The following is an 11280-nucleotide window of genomic DNA, read 5'->3' on the forward strand; positions in this document are numbered from 1 at the left end:
GGGATTCGATGACGTATATCAACCACGTCAGCGGGTTTGACCCCTATATTCCGGTAGTCGTCCAACATAACAAGCACGGGTTACTAAAGATCAATTCTAACCCGGATCCTTACATGTCATTTGAAATGTATCAGAGAAAACACATGTCAATTCATTGTCAAAAGGCTCTGTATTCATCGTTACCTCCAGGCCACCAGACAAGAGGGCATCTTCCATATATCTAAAATATTGTTGAGTGAAAGATTCAACTACAAATAAACAAATAAAACAATGTCTAACCGGTACAGGGTGCAAGGTCAGTCAGTGAGTTGACAAATAACATTACCAAGATCTTCATGATTCACACCTGACGAAACCATATACACGTATAAGCCAGACACTTCTTCTTGTCAAGTTACCCTCATTTAGATTGCACCCGGAAACACTTCTCCTTGCAAACGTCACGAATACACTCAAAGCACCCGACCGCGATAAGAGACACTTAACAAGCATGGGCTAGACGAAGCAGCATTTCCCGAGGAACCTCAGTATCGGTGAATGAAAGGCAACTATGTAATAACTTGATAATAAACAGATTGAGTGCTGTTTCTTTTACACGTTTAACATAGAACTCCGGGTGATAGAAAGGGAGGCTTCACCTATATATCAGTACAAGGACTCCTTCATTAGTGTCACTTTATTTAATCTGTCTAATGACATAGTTGTCTACTATGAGGTCCATTTAAAGTATATGCCTGTAATCCTTTGTTTTCAGTCTCCAGCATCATCAGATCCTGTAACTAATTTACCACAGAATGCAACAAGTGGACAACAAAACATCATACCCTTGTTACATGATAGAACTAAGAGAGTTGAAGTTTACGGAGAGCATAGACATGTTTGTAAATGCTGTTGAATCTATGATGGGAAGAGTTAGAATTAGAGTTTAACAACGGCATAGAGATTTTTTGTAATATCAAATGTGAAAATGCTAAACAAGAAGAGAGAAAACACTTGAGAAGATTTAGAAATAATAAAGGTAATGAAAATATACGGTTGTACAATCATATGAGAAATGAAAATAAATAAATAAGTAAAACGTCAAAACATATTTACCAAACAAGATTTTGAAAGGAATTAAGAAGTCTCCCTCGCACAGATGTTAGTAATTTAAACATTGAACCAGCCATCTGAATGAATCCTAATGTAATAGTAATGTAATAGTTTAGATACACACTTTTATGTAGCCTTCGAGGGATATGTTGATAAACTGTTCGGTGGGTTCTTCAATCGACTATTACTGATGTAGAATTCCTTGATGCTATCACCAATACAAAGAATGGTAAGTCATCTGGTCAAGATCATATTTTCGCCGAAATGTTGAAATGTTCTGAAACCCTCATTAACCCATGTCCAAGAAAAGTATGTTTTATTCAACCTTTTTTCCTGAGCAGTTGACAAAGGCAGTCATCATTCCCTTACATAAGGCAATACGGATAATCTACAGAAGACACATCAACAAGTGATGATAACGAATAAGGGATAGCAATGGATTACATGGATAAACATTGAAGCCAGTGATACACAGAGCGTAGAATCTATGCAAGATTAACAATGTGATGATAACAAAAGGTGGGGATGGGGGATTACGTGGGATGCAGAAGTCTGTGAGGGAAACAGCGTATATTGTTTGTACCGGGGCTAGAGTAGCCTTGGTCGCTATTAATAAAGGGTTGGTTTGAGGCAAGGTTCTATTTTCATTCTTCGGCTTTTTTTTTAGAAATCGTTAATAATGGAAAACATGGTATTCAGCTCTTTCCTGATATTATGATGTGATTTTAGTCTTCGATGAAATATCTGGTCTTCAAACGTAACATTATGGAGAAAACAAATTTGAAAAACAACCCAATCATTTCAGGACTTAATAACTCCTACGTAGGACTTAGTATTTAATATCTCCTACGCAGGAGTTACTATCTCCTTGTTTTGTAGGGACAGGTTTTACGAGTACTTCTCGTTAGTAAGACCTCTTCTCAGGTTTCACTTTCTGCAATTTTCCTACCTCTGAACGAACAAATCACTTTAAGGTGTATCGTTTGCCATTCAAATGAAATCAGTGTTTGAAATCAGTTGAAAAGACATGCGTTCAAGACGAAGCTCAAAGAGCAGAGCAAGTCTGGAACTGCAACTCACATTTGTAGGCAGACGCTCTACCACACGGACCGACGAAATGAGTGGCGTTGAATTACTTATTAGCATCATTAAATTGATTTTAAGTGCGCTTAAATTGTTATGCAACTTCAATAAATGATCATCTACATTGTAATTATCCATCTCTGACGGCATATATGTTAGAGAAAACATATTTGGTAGGCGGAGCCCCTTAGGATTTCCTTCTCCATCTGGTTTTACACTGTCTAACAAAACTTCGGAGGCTAGAAGTAGCATTTATCAGTGCCAAAGTTTAACTGGTGATGCGAATTTAGGTAGTGAGGCGCGTAGACATTTACGGAAGCAAGCATAGATCATAGGGGTTCTCGAAGCAATGACGGTTTATCTGAAATCACTACTATTGTTTTCGACTTGTCACAATTGGGAGACTGTAGAGAGATTTTCTCAGGTGGTTATACAGTACAGGATGACATTAAACTTTGAAGGCGTTAGATTGCCTGGTCCAGCTTAGGGGAGTGAGTATGTGTGGTATTACGCAGCTCATAGAAATATTCCAGCAATATCACAACGGGGTACACCTGAAATAATCATCACACATTGTATCCACTAGGGGAATCAAACCCGGGTAGCGCTACTGCTGAACGCTTGCACCACAAGGCGTCCCTCTTGTCCATGAGTGAGTGAGTGATTGATTGAGTGATTTTAGTTTTACGTCGCACCCAGCAATATTCCAGCGGTCTGTAAATAATCGAGTCTGGACCAGACAATCCAGTGATCAACAACATGAGCATCGATCTGCAAAACTGGGAACCGATGACCTGTGTCAAGCAAGCCAGCGAGCCTGACCACGCGATCCCGTTAGTCGCCTCTTACGACATGCATAGTCGCCTTTTATGGCAAGCATGGGTTGCTGAAGGCCTATTCTACCCCGGGACCTTCACGGGCCCTCTTGTCCATGAGACCGTGGTGCAACTACACATGTATTCTTTCAGAAAATGGTTCTTAGAGATATATCTACACTCTTTGAAACGTTGATTGAAGAGATTGAGCTTTCGGAAACGGCTTCATTTGCAAACACCTTGAATGACATATACATGAAACAGTTGAACAGAAAATGTCCGCAGTCTAGGGTTCGCTATCGATACAGATCAATTGTCGAGAAACATCGGAGACGTGACTTTGAGCAAAAAGACAAAAACTGACTGAAAGAAATTAATAGACGTGACTTTGAGCACAAAAACAAAAACTGACTGAAAGAAATTAATAAATCTCACATCACAGGTGAGTGGCGACATGTTTTTACATGAGTTATTAACAAAACAGCGTCGTTCACATGGTTTAGAAGCAGACCAAGAATAAGAGCTGAATTTGTATATTTGTGTGATAAAATGAAATTTTGCAATCACAAAGTTTAATGTTTGATATTATTTCATCACCATAATCATATACTATATATCCTATGGAAGATATTTTCGATAATCGATCATTTTAGCCAGCCCTACCGCAATCCACAAATAACAGCTCGGTTGATAATTTGAGTTTATTTACTAACCCGTGACAGTACTGTAAGCGTTGGTGTTATCTTAATTCACTCCTGCTTGTGACAGCGGGTTGACTAGACCCCTGTAGAAAGGTTGCTAATAAATGTGTCACGAATTTCGGTGACAGAATGATTTTGCATTTTGAAAGAAGGAAGATAAGGTATCAGTTGCTGGTGACGTAAATGTTGATTAATCTGCTTGCTGATCAAGAATCAATATTTGTTCTCGCAAAACTGTTTGAAATTGTGTCCAGAGAGTAGGGATCGATGTCCAAAATGTCATTTGTTCAAGACCATGTTCAAGGCCTGACTGTGTTTTATGTTATGCTGTTCCAGACCATCCAGCCGACCGACCGACAGACAAACAGATCGGGTGATAAGGTTCGCTGACTTGGTTGTCACGTCATCGTATCCCATTTGGGTACATCGATGCTTATGCTGTTGATCACTGGATTACCCATGAATCAAGTATTTACAGACCGTCTCAATACAGCTGAACTATTCAACATACGCTATATTTGGGATTACACTTTCCTACTAAAGTACAGGGTCTAGACCATTTTGGGGGTTGAGTCCCATCTGGGATTCGAACCCTCACCCGTACAGTCAAACTAATTCCCAAAACAGTTAGTCACCGCTTCTTACGAGGAAAGTGTAATCCCAAAAATAACCTATGTGTGCTACATTTGAACATTTTCTGAAAGGCTTTGTGTATTCACCTTGAACTGTTGCTGACTGCGACTTTAAACTATAAACAAACACGAGGCAGATTCAGTACTGCACAGTTGCGTTTTCGTTGCTTGGGTTAGTTTCTTGTTGCTTCGAATTTCTTTCAAAAACTTAATTTTTCGAGTATTTTCTCAGCGCTTCAAGTTTCTTTCAAAAACTTAATTTTTCGAGTATTTTTCGTTACTTTCAAATTTACTCGTTACTTCGAGTTAAAAACTTGAAATTTCAAGTACTTGATGTCTTAAGCAATGAGTAAAGTAATCAAAGCAAGGAAAAAATAATTAAAGTAACTGAAAAAATGAAAATAACGAGAAACTACTGGCAGCAACAGTAAAGAAACGTAAAGAAAATGAACGGTGCAACGAAAAAAAAGAGTTAAAACAAAATAAATAATAATCGAAGCAATGTAAACATAATTGATGTGACGAAGCAATCGAAGCAACGAGCACTGAAAAAATAGTTTCTGATACAAAAGTGGTAGCATTAAGCTTTCCTAGTAAACGACCAAGGCTTGTGCATATTTAAAATCGTCCCCCACTTTAAGTTGACAAGAAGTAGAATAACAGTAACACTGATAAGATGGGCGTAAAACTTCTCTTGCTACAAACAAAACCAAACACAAACAATGTCACTCAGTTTAATCTAGTCACTATGCGAGTTTATATATCTCTCCCTTACAGTTACTTAGATTCCTGATTAAAGCTTTTATCACCAGTACACATCTATTTCAAGCGTTAACGCCAGTTATGACTGGTGCTCAGGGCACGTAGAACGTTATCGATTAGTTTTGTTGATTGTTGTTTAATGCCGCTTTAGCAGTATTCCAGCTAAATGGCCACGGCCTGTAAATAATCGAGCCTGGACCAGACAAACCAGTGACCAACAACATGAGCATCGATCGACACAATTTGGATACGATGCGTTTATTAAATGGTGCTTACCATGTTAGGAAATATGTTTTAATCAGTTACATTTATCATAACTGACACACTTTGACAGATTTTATTTGGACATTTTAAAATCAGTACTGAAAATGAAAAAAAAACCCAAAACCCATAACATTAAGATTCTGGCAAAATGTTCGTTGTTTAAAGCTGTAATATGTGAGTGAGTTTAGTTTTACGCCGCACTCAGCAATATTCCAGCTATCTAGCGACAGTCTGTACATGATCTTGTCTAGACAATCCAGCCATCAACAGCATGACGTGTCATACGACAAGCATGGGTTATTGAGGACCAATTCTAAGCCGGATGTTCACGGGTTGAATTATTTGAAATTAGTCATGACCCTGTGGTACTTGCACAAATGCTTGCATGTTGCCTGACTCCGCTTTTTGTTTGTCGTCAAGCGTCGGGTACCTGTGTTAACAAACAACGAGATCAAGTGACGCATCAGAACAAGTGGCGCAATAGCGGATGTTACAGATACATAACATGTGTAAACATAGCGCTTGCAAAACATCACGCGTCCCAACTTCACAGACTTATGCAAGGAGCACGAAAAGCATTGTGCAAAGGATAGGGTCAAATCGTTTTAGATAAGTATCAATAATCAAGACATAGTTGGGGACACGTGTGTACAAATACATGTACACCTGTCTACTTCACCCCGCACAATCACTTAAACCTTGTAAAGTTATCTAACTCTAGCTGATGTTTTCTTTCGTTACCATTGTAAATATATTCTTGGTCACAATTACAGGATCAAAGATTAAGAATTGATCTAAAAAACAATGGTATTTATGGCTTAATATATCATTTACCTCATGCAGCTATGTCGTGTTTGATTTGTGTACTTGAGAGTTGGTATTTGGGAAATTCTGTATCGTATGTCAATGAGAAGTATCGATCCGATGTGAATTGTATCAACGAGGAAGTTATCATTGCTGAGAGGGAAAACCAATTTCTCCACTCGTGTCAAACATGTCACATTGTACAAATCAGTTTGTAATGTTTTGGTAGCTATAAACAGAAGCCCACACGCAAGGTTCAAATCATTTGTGTAATCAAAGGTTATTGTTGATAGAGCACTGAGCGCTTTGAATCTGGTTCACCTATATAGAGCTAGATAAACCAATAATCTTACATTCATTGCGATAGGGTTAATAGTGAATAAAAATGAAATGGTCAAAAATAAAAAGCCTAAAATATTAAGCATCATGCTTTACATAAATACATTATAAAACGGCATTATCATGTGATATAATACGGTATAATTAGAGTGTTCTATAATAATTTGATTCTGAAGGATTTTCGAGAGTGGAAGAGTTGATGAAAATAGCAAAGATCCGTTCTGATCTTGAGAAATGTGATCTGTCTGAGTCCCTACCGGGTGACTTTTTAAAGTCAGATTTGCATCTTGACAAATTTGAGGTTTTTTGTGAAGAAGAGGTAAAGAAGCTGACAGTAGCTTCTAAACCAACCTTCTGTGTGATGGATCCCATCCCTGCCAGATTCATGCTAGAGTTTGTGGGCATTCTTCTTCCGGTCATCACACAGATCATAAATCTCAGGTTGGCACGTTCCAGAATGCCTGAAACAAGCTACAGTGAAGCCTTTATTGAAGAAACCAAGCCGTGACACCGATGACCTGGCGGCTCTGTTCTAAGATGGTTTTCTTCATACCTATCAGAGCGATCTCAGTTTGTGCTAATCCAAAATATTAGATCTAACACCTGCAACATTTCATGTGGTGTCCCTCAAGGTTCCGACTTAGGACCGATATTATTCACACCGTACACAAGCAGTCCTGGGGACTTCATTACCCGGCATAACATCTTACATCATTGTTGTGCTGATGATACTCAACTGCTACGAAAAATCAGTGTTATAGATGCAAATTCACAAGTTGCAGAAGTCGAAGTGTTTATAGGCATGCACGACTGCAAATAAACTCGAACTAAACGATAACAACAGACATTCTCATGGCTTAACTCAGCTAAACTGAGTGTAAATATTACTTCACTTAAGATAGGTGAATCTCAGATCTCCCTGAGTCCTACAGTAAAAAACCTGGGTGTCTTGATAGATTCTACACTTTCTATGGAGCCACACGTAACTTATGTAAAATCTGTCATCATCATGTAAGGAATATCGCCAACATACGCCACCTATTAACAACTAATGCAACCCACCATCTTGTTAGGTCTATTTTGCTGTCCCGTTTGGACTACTGTAACAGTTTGCTCGGGAACATGAACAAAGACCTGCTCTCCAGATTGCAAAAAGTCCAAAATGCAGCTGCCAGATTGATCTGCAGAAGCACCAAGCACAGCCCCATCATCCCAACCCACCAGCGTCTGCACTGGTTGCTAATCTCAGCCAGGATAGAATATAAGATACTAAGCATGACATATAGTTGTCTTAACAATGCAGCTTCATCATATCTCTCTAGTCTTGTCAGAAATTACGTTCCAACAAGGACTTTAAGATCAGCCAATCAGTCACTGCTCATCGTCCCCAGTGCACGTCTAAAGATATATGGACACCGACGTTTTCCCAACTTTGTCAGCTATCCACTGGAACAATCTACATGTGTCCATCAAAGAATCCCAATCAATAGCCAGCTTCCAGACTAACTTAAAGACTTTCCTGTTCAAGAAGCACTACGACCTCTATAAGAACCCCTGTTTGTAAATATGTACATATGTCAGCGCCATGAGCAACCACTTGGTGATTGGATATAGGGCACTATACAAATGGACTTTATTATTGTTACTATTATTATGACAACGAAAATGTAAATTAGGTAGAAACTGACATTGTTGAACGCCTCTTTCAACAACACTCAGACTAAATGGTGGCATCCGGGAAATAATCGAAACTAGACCAAACAATCCAATGATTAACGCAATGAGCCTCGACTTACGCAGTAGGATACGATGCAATACACCAACATAGACCATACCACCATACGTGGAAACTGCCACACTCAGTAATGAACTGGTGGGCTAAAGAAAGTGAACTTCCTTATTAATGATCGATAAAATCAAAGCAAACATACAATGTGCTTAAGTCCTAGTACATTTAATAAAGCCCGCATTTCGAACAATGCACCAACAGTGTTCAAGAGAAACTCTTCACATGTGAAGAGCACGTGCCAGTTAATGGACAGAGGGCTGGGAATGGATCACAGATACAACAACAGTCAGTAGTGGGACGTCTCAGTCATTTCAAGTCTCTGGTCACGCATACACATTCTCAATAACGAGTGTGACCACCTCTAGCAGCAGTACACGTCCAGATTCGCCGTCTTAATGTCGTCAGCCGACGAATGAAATCATTCGGAATCCTGTTCCACTCGCTCCTGAGAGGGTCTGAAAGTTCTTGTCGGTTCGGGTGCTGGCCATTTGAAGAATGACATCACTGTATCTCTGAGCGTTCAAGTTTCCACGTATTACGACCAGTCCTGTACGTTGATTCCCACAAATCCTTCCCACAACATCACACAGCCTCCTCCAAAAGCATACACTTCTTGGACGCAGTTCGGCGCTAGTCTCTCTCCTGGCTATTATTTTGGAACATGGTGATTCGACTTTCGTCTGTAAAACCCATTCGCTGCCATTTGCGTACCAGCCAGCGACGTACAGTCCTTTGCCCACAGTAACTTAAGGCGATGATGTTCCTGGGTCAATGCCATTGCTGTTGCACGTCCTACAGGCGTTGATGTCGTTTCCGTTGTCGTGATGACCGAGTTGCGCAGATGAAGAGTACGCAGATGGTACGCAGACCTTTCTCTCTCTCTCTCTCTCTCTCTCTCTCTCTCTCTCTCTCTCTCTCTCTCTCTCAGTTGCACGTAGCCGAACTTAGCGAGTATCGACCATGTTCAGGCGCGTATCACGGAACTGGCGTTTTATATATCATTATCATTCTCAACTTGTTCGCAGTGAGTGAGTGAGTTTAGTTTTACACCGCACCCAGCAATATTCCAGCTATATGGAGGCAGTGTTAAATAATCGAGTCTGGACCAGACAATCCAGTGATCAGCGGCATGAGCATCGATCTGCGCAATTGTAAAGAAGTGTCAACCAAGTCAGCAAGCCTGACCACGCGATCCCGTTAGTCGCCTCTTACGACAAGCTATTTTTGTAAAGAGCACAAATGCTTCAATATTAATTTTAATTTTAAAAGTGGATCAAGTTATCTGTTACAGCAACATTACCGTCCAAGAAAATACAAAACTATTTTTTAAATGTAAAGAATATGTGCATAACATACTTCATGAACATAAGCTCTAGATCAATAATAAAGGACTGGCTACTGCCTCGAGATGTTGCTAATTTCTATCAAGAACTGCGGCATTCATGTTAGTGAGAGAGAGAGTTTGGCTTTACGCCATTCAGGCTGTATTTCAGCACTGTCATGGCGGAGCACACCAGTGATGCCAGAAAGCAGAATTTGTCAGGGATCCAGGTCATTTGCTGAACAGGTGCACAGGTTTGAAAAGAAGTTGTTTGTATATCGAGACAACTTCAACCCAATCCGAATAACTGTTGACTCCCTTTCGTTACTTATCGTGATTTCATTGATATTAATGTGCATGCTGCAATCGTCATACATGTGAATGTACGAGCTGACCGAGTCCCAGAACCGTAAATTGCAACACTATCAACAGGGCGAGTCGGCCTGCCAGTCAGTAACAACTGCGTTGGTAGCAATATACTCCAAACATAATATAACGCATAATATCATAGAGGTACACGTCTTGTTGAATTTTGTGTCGGTTAACTCTGTTATCAAAGGGTTAATGTGTACTTCATCTCCTTTCGCTCGATTCCCGAACCTCAACTTCGAATAACGAAACTGTCCAGATAAACAAAGATCCTTTTTCGCAAAAGAAGCTAATCTAAACTTCTGTCTAAACACCTGTCTGGAATCATGATGTTATGCTAATATTACAGTACTAGCGTTAAGCAAATGACATAATTTGAACATTTAGGCCCAAATCTCAGTATCTGAAAATGTCTCCACCTCATTTGTTACCCTAATGTTGTTCTCATTATGACCTAGGGCGGTTTGGTAGTCTAATTCTTTAAGCGTTCGCTGATCAAGTCTAAGGCCTAGGTTAGATTCCTCATGTGGGTGAAATGTTTGAAATTAATCTCTTGTGCTCCCGTGATATTGCCGAAATCTTGCAAAAAGCGGCGTAAATCCTTCTCACTCACTCATACCATTAGTTCATCGACATGGATCGTTTTGACTCCATCGACATGCTTGTTTTAATCCTGAAAGTTTTGCCTGATTTAACTTTCATGTTGGAATTTTCATAGATATGACCAATAAATCAACATGTATTATTTGCGTTCTTAATTAAGGTGTACACATATATGACAATGATCACAATCACTATGTATATGTCTGGACTATGACCATTTTATCACTGAAAGTAACATCACAGATAAAATTATACCAACATCACACCATGTTGAAAATAAATCGATGCCGTATTTATTGTACCAGTTAATCACTATATTGAACGTGTGTAATCTTCCATTCAATAGTTTACGCAAGTCATGAATCGGGGAAAGAGTTCTTATCTAACGGCCTCTTTTTGTTTATGGCTGTTTATGGCATCTTGGTAACGTCTAATGTCGGATTGTTGCGAGGGGATTCGGTGCATTGTGTCATGGTTCTCGACATTGGAATTTGAAAATTAATATATACAGGAGAATATTTGGCTGTTATTTATTTTGTCGACTATTCTAAAGGGTTTTCCTCACTGTAAGCAATACAAATCAAAATCGCGTGACATCGAACCCTCGTCTAGTAGTGCGAAAACTTTAATCAGCGGAGATCACTCCGACTCCATACAATATAATGGAGTATGCATACAATACTAATACCTTTTTCATTACGTTACA

The sequence above is a fragment of the Haliotis asinina genome, chromosome 14, assembly GCF_037392515.1.
Source record: "Haliotis asinina isolate JCU_RB_2024 chromosome 14, JCU_Hal_asi_v2, whole genome shotgun sequence".
Classification (NCBI taxonomy): Eukaryota; Metazoa; Mollusca; class Gastropoda; order Lepetellida; family Haliotidae; genus Haliotis; species Haliotis asinina.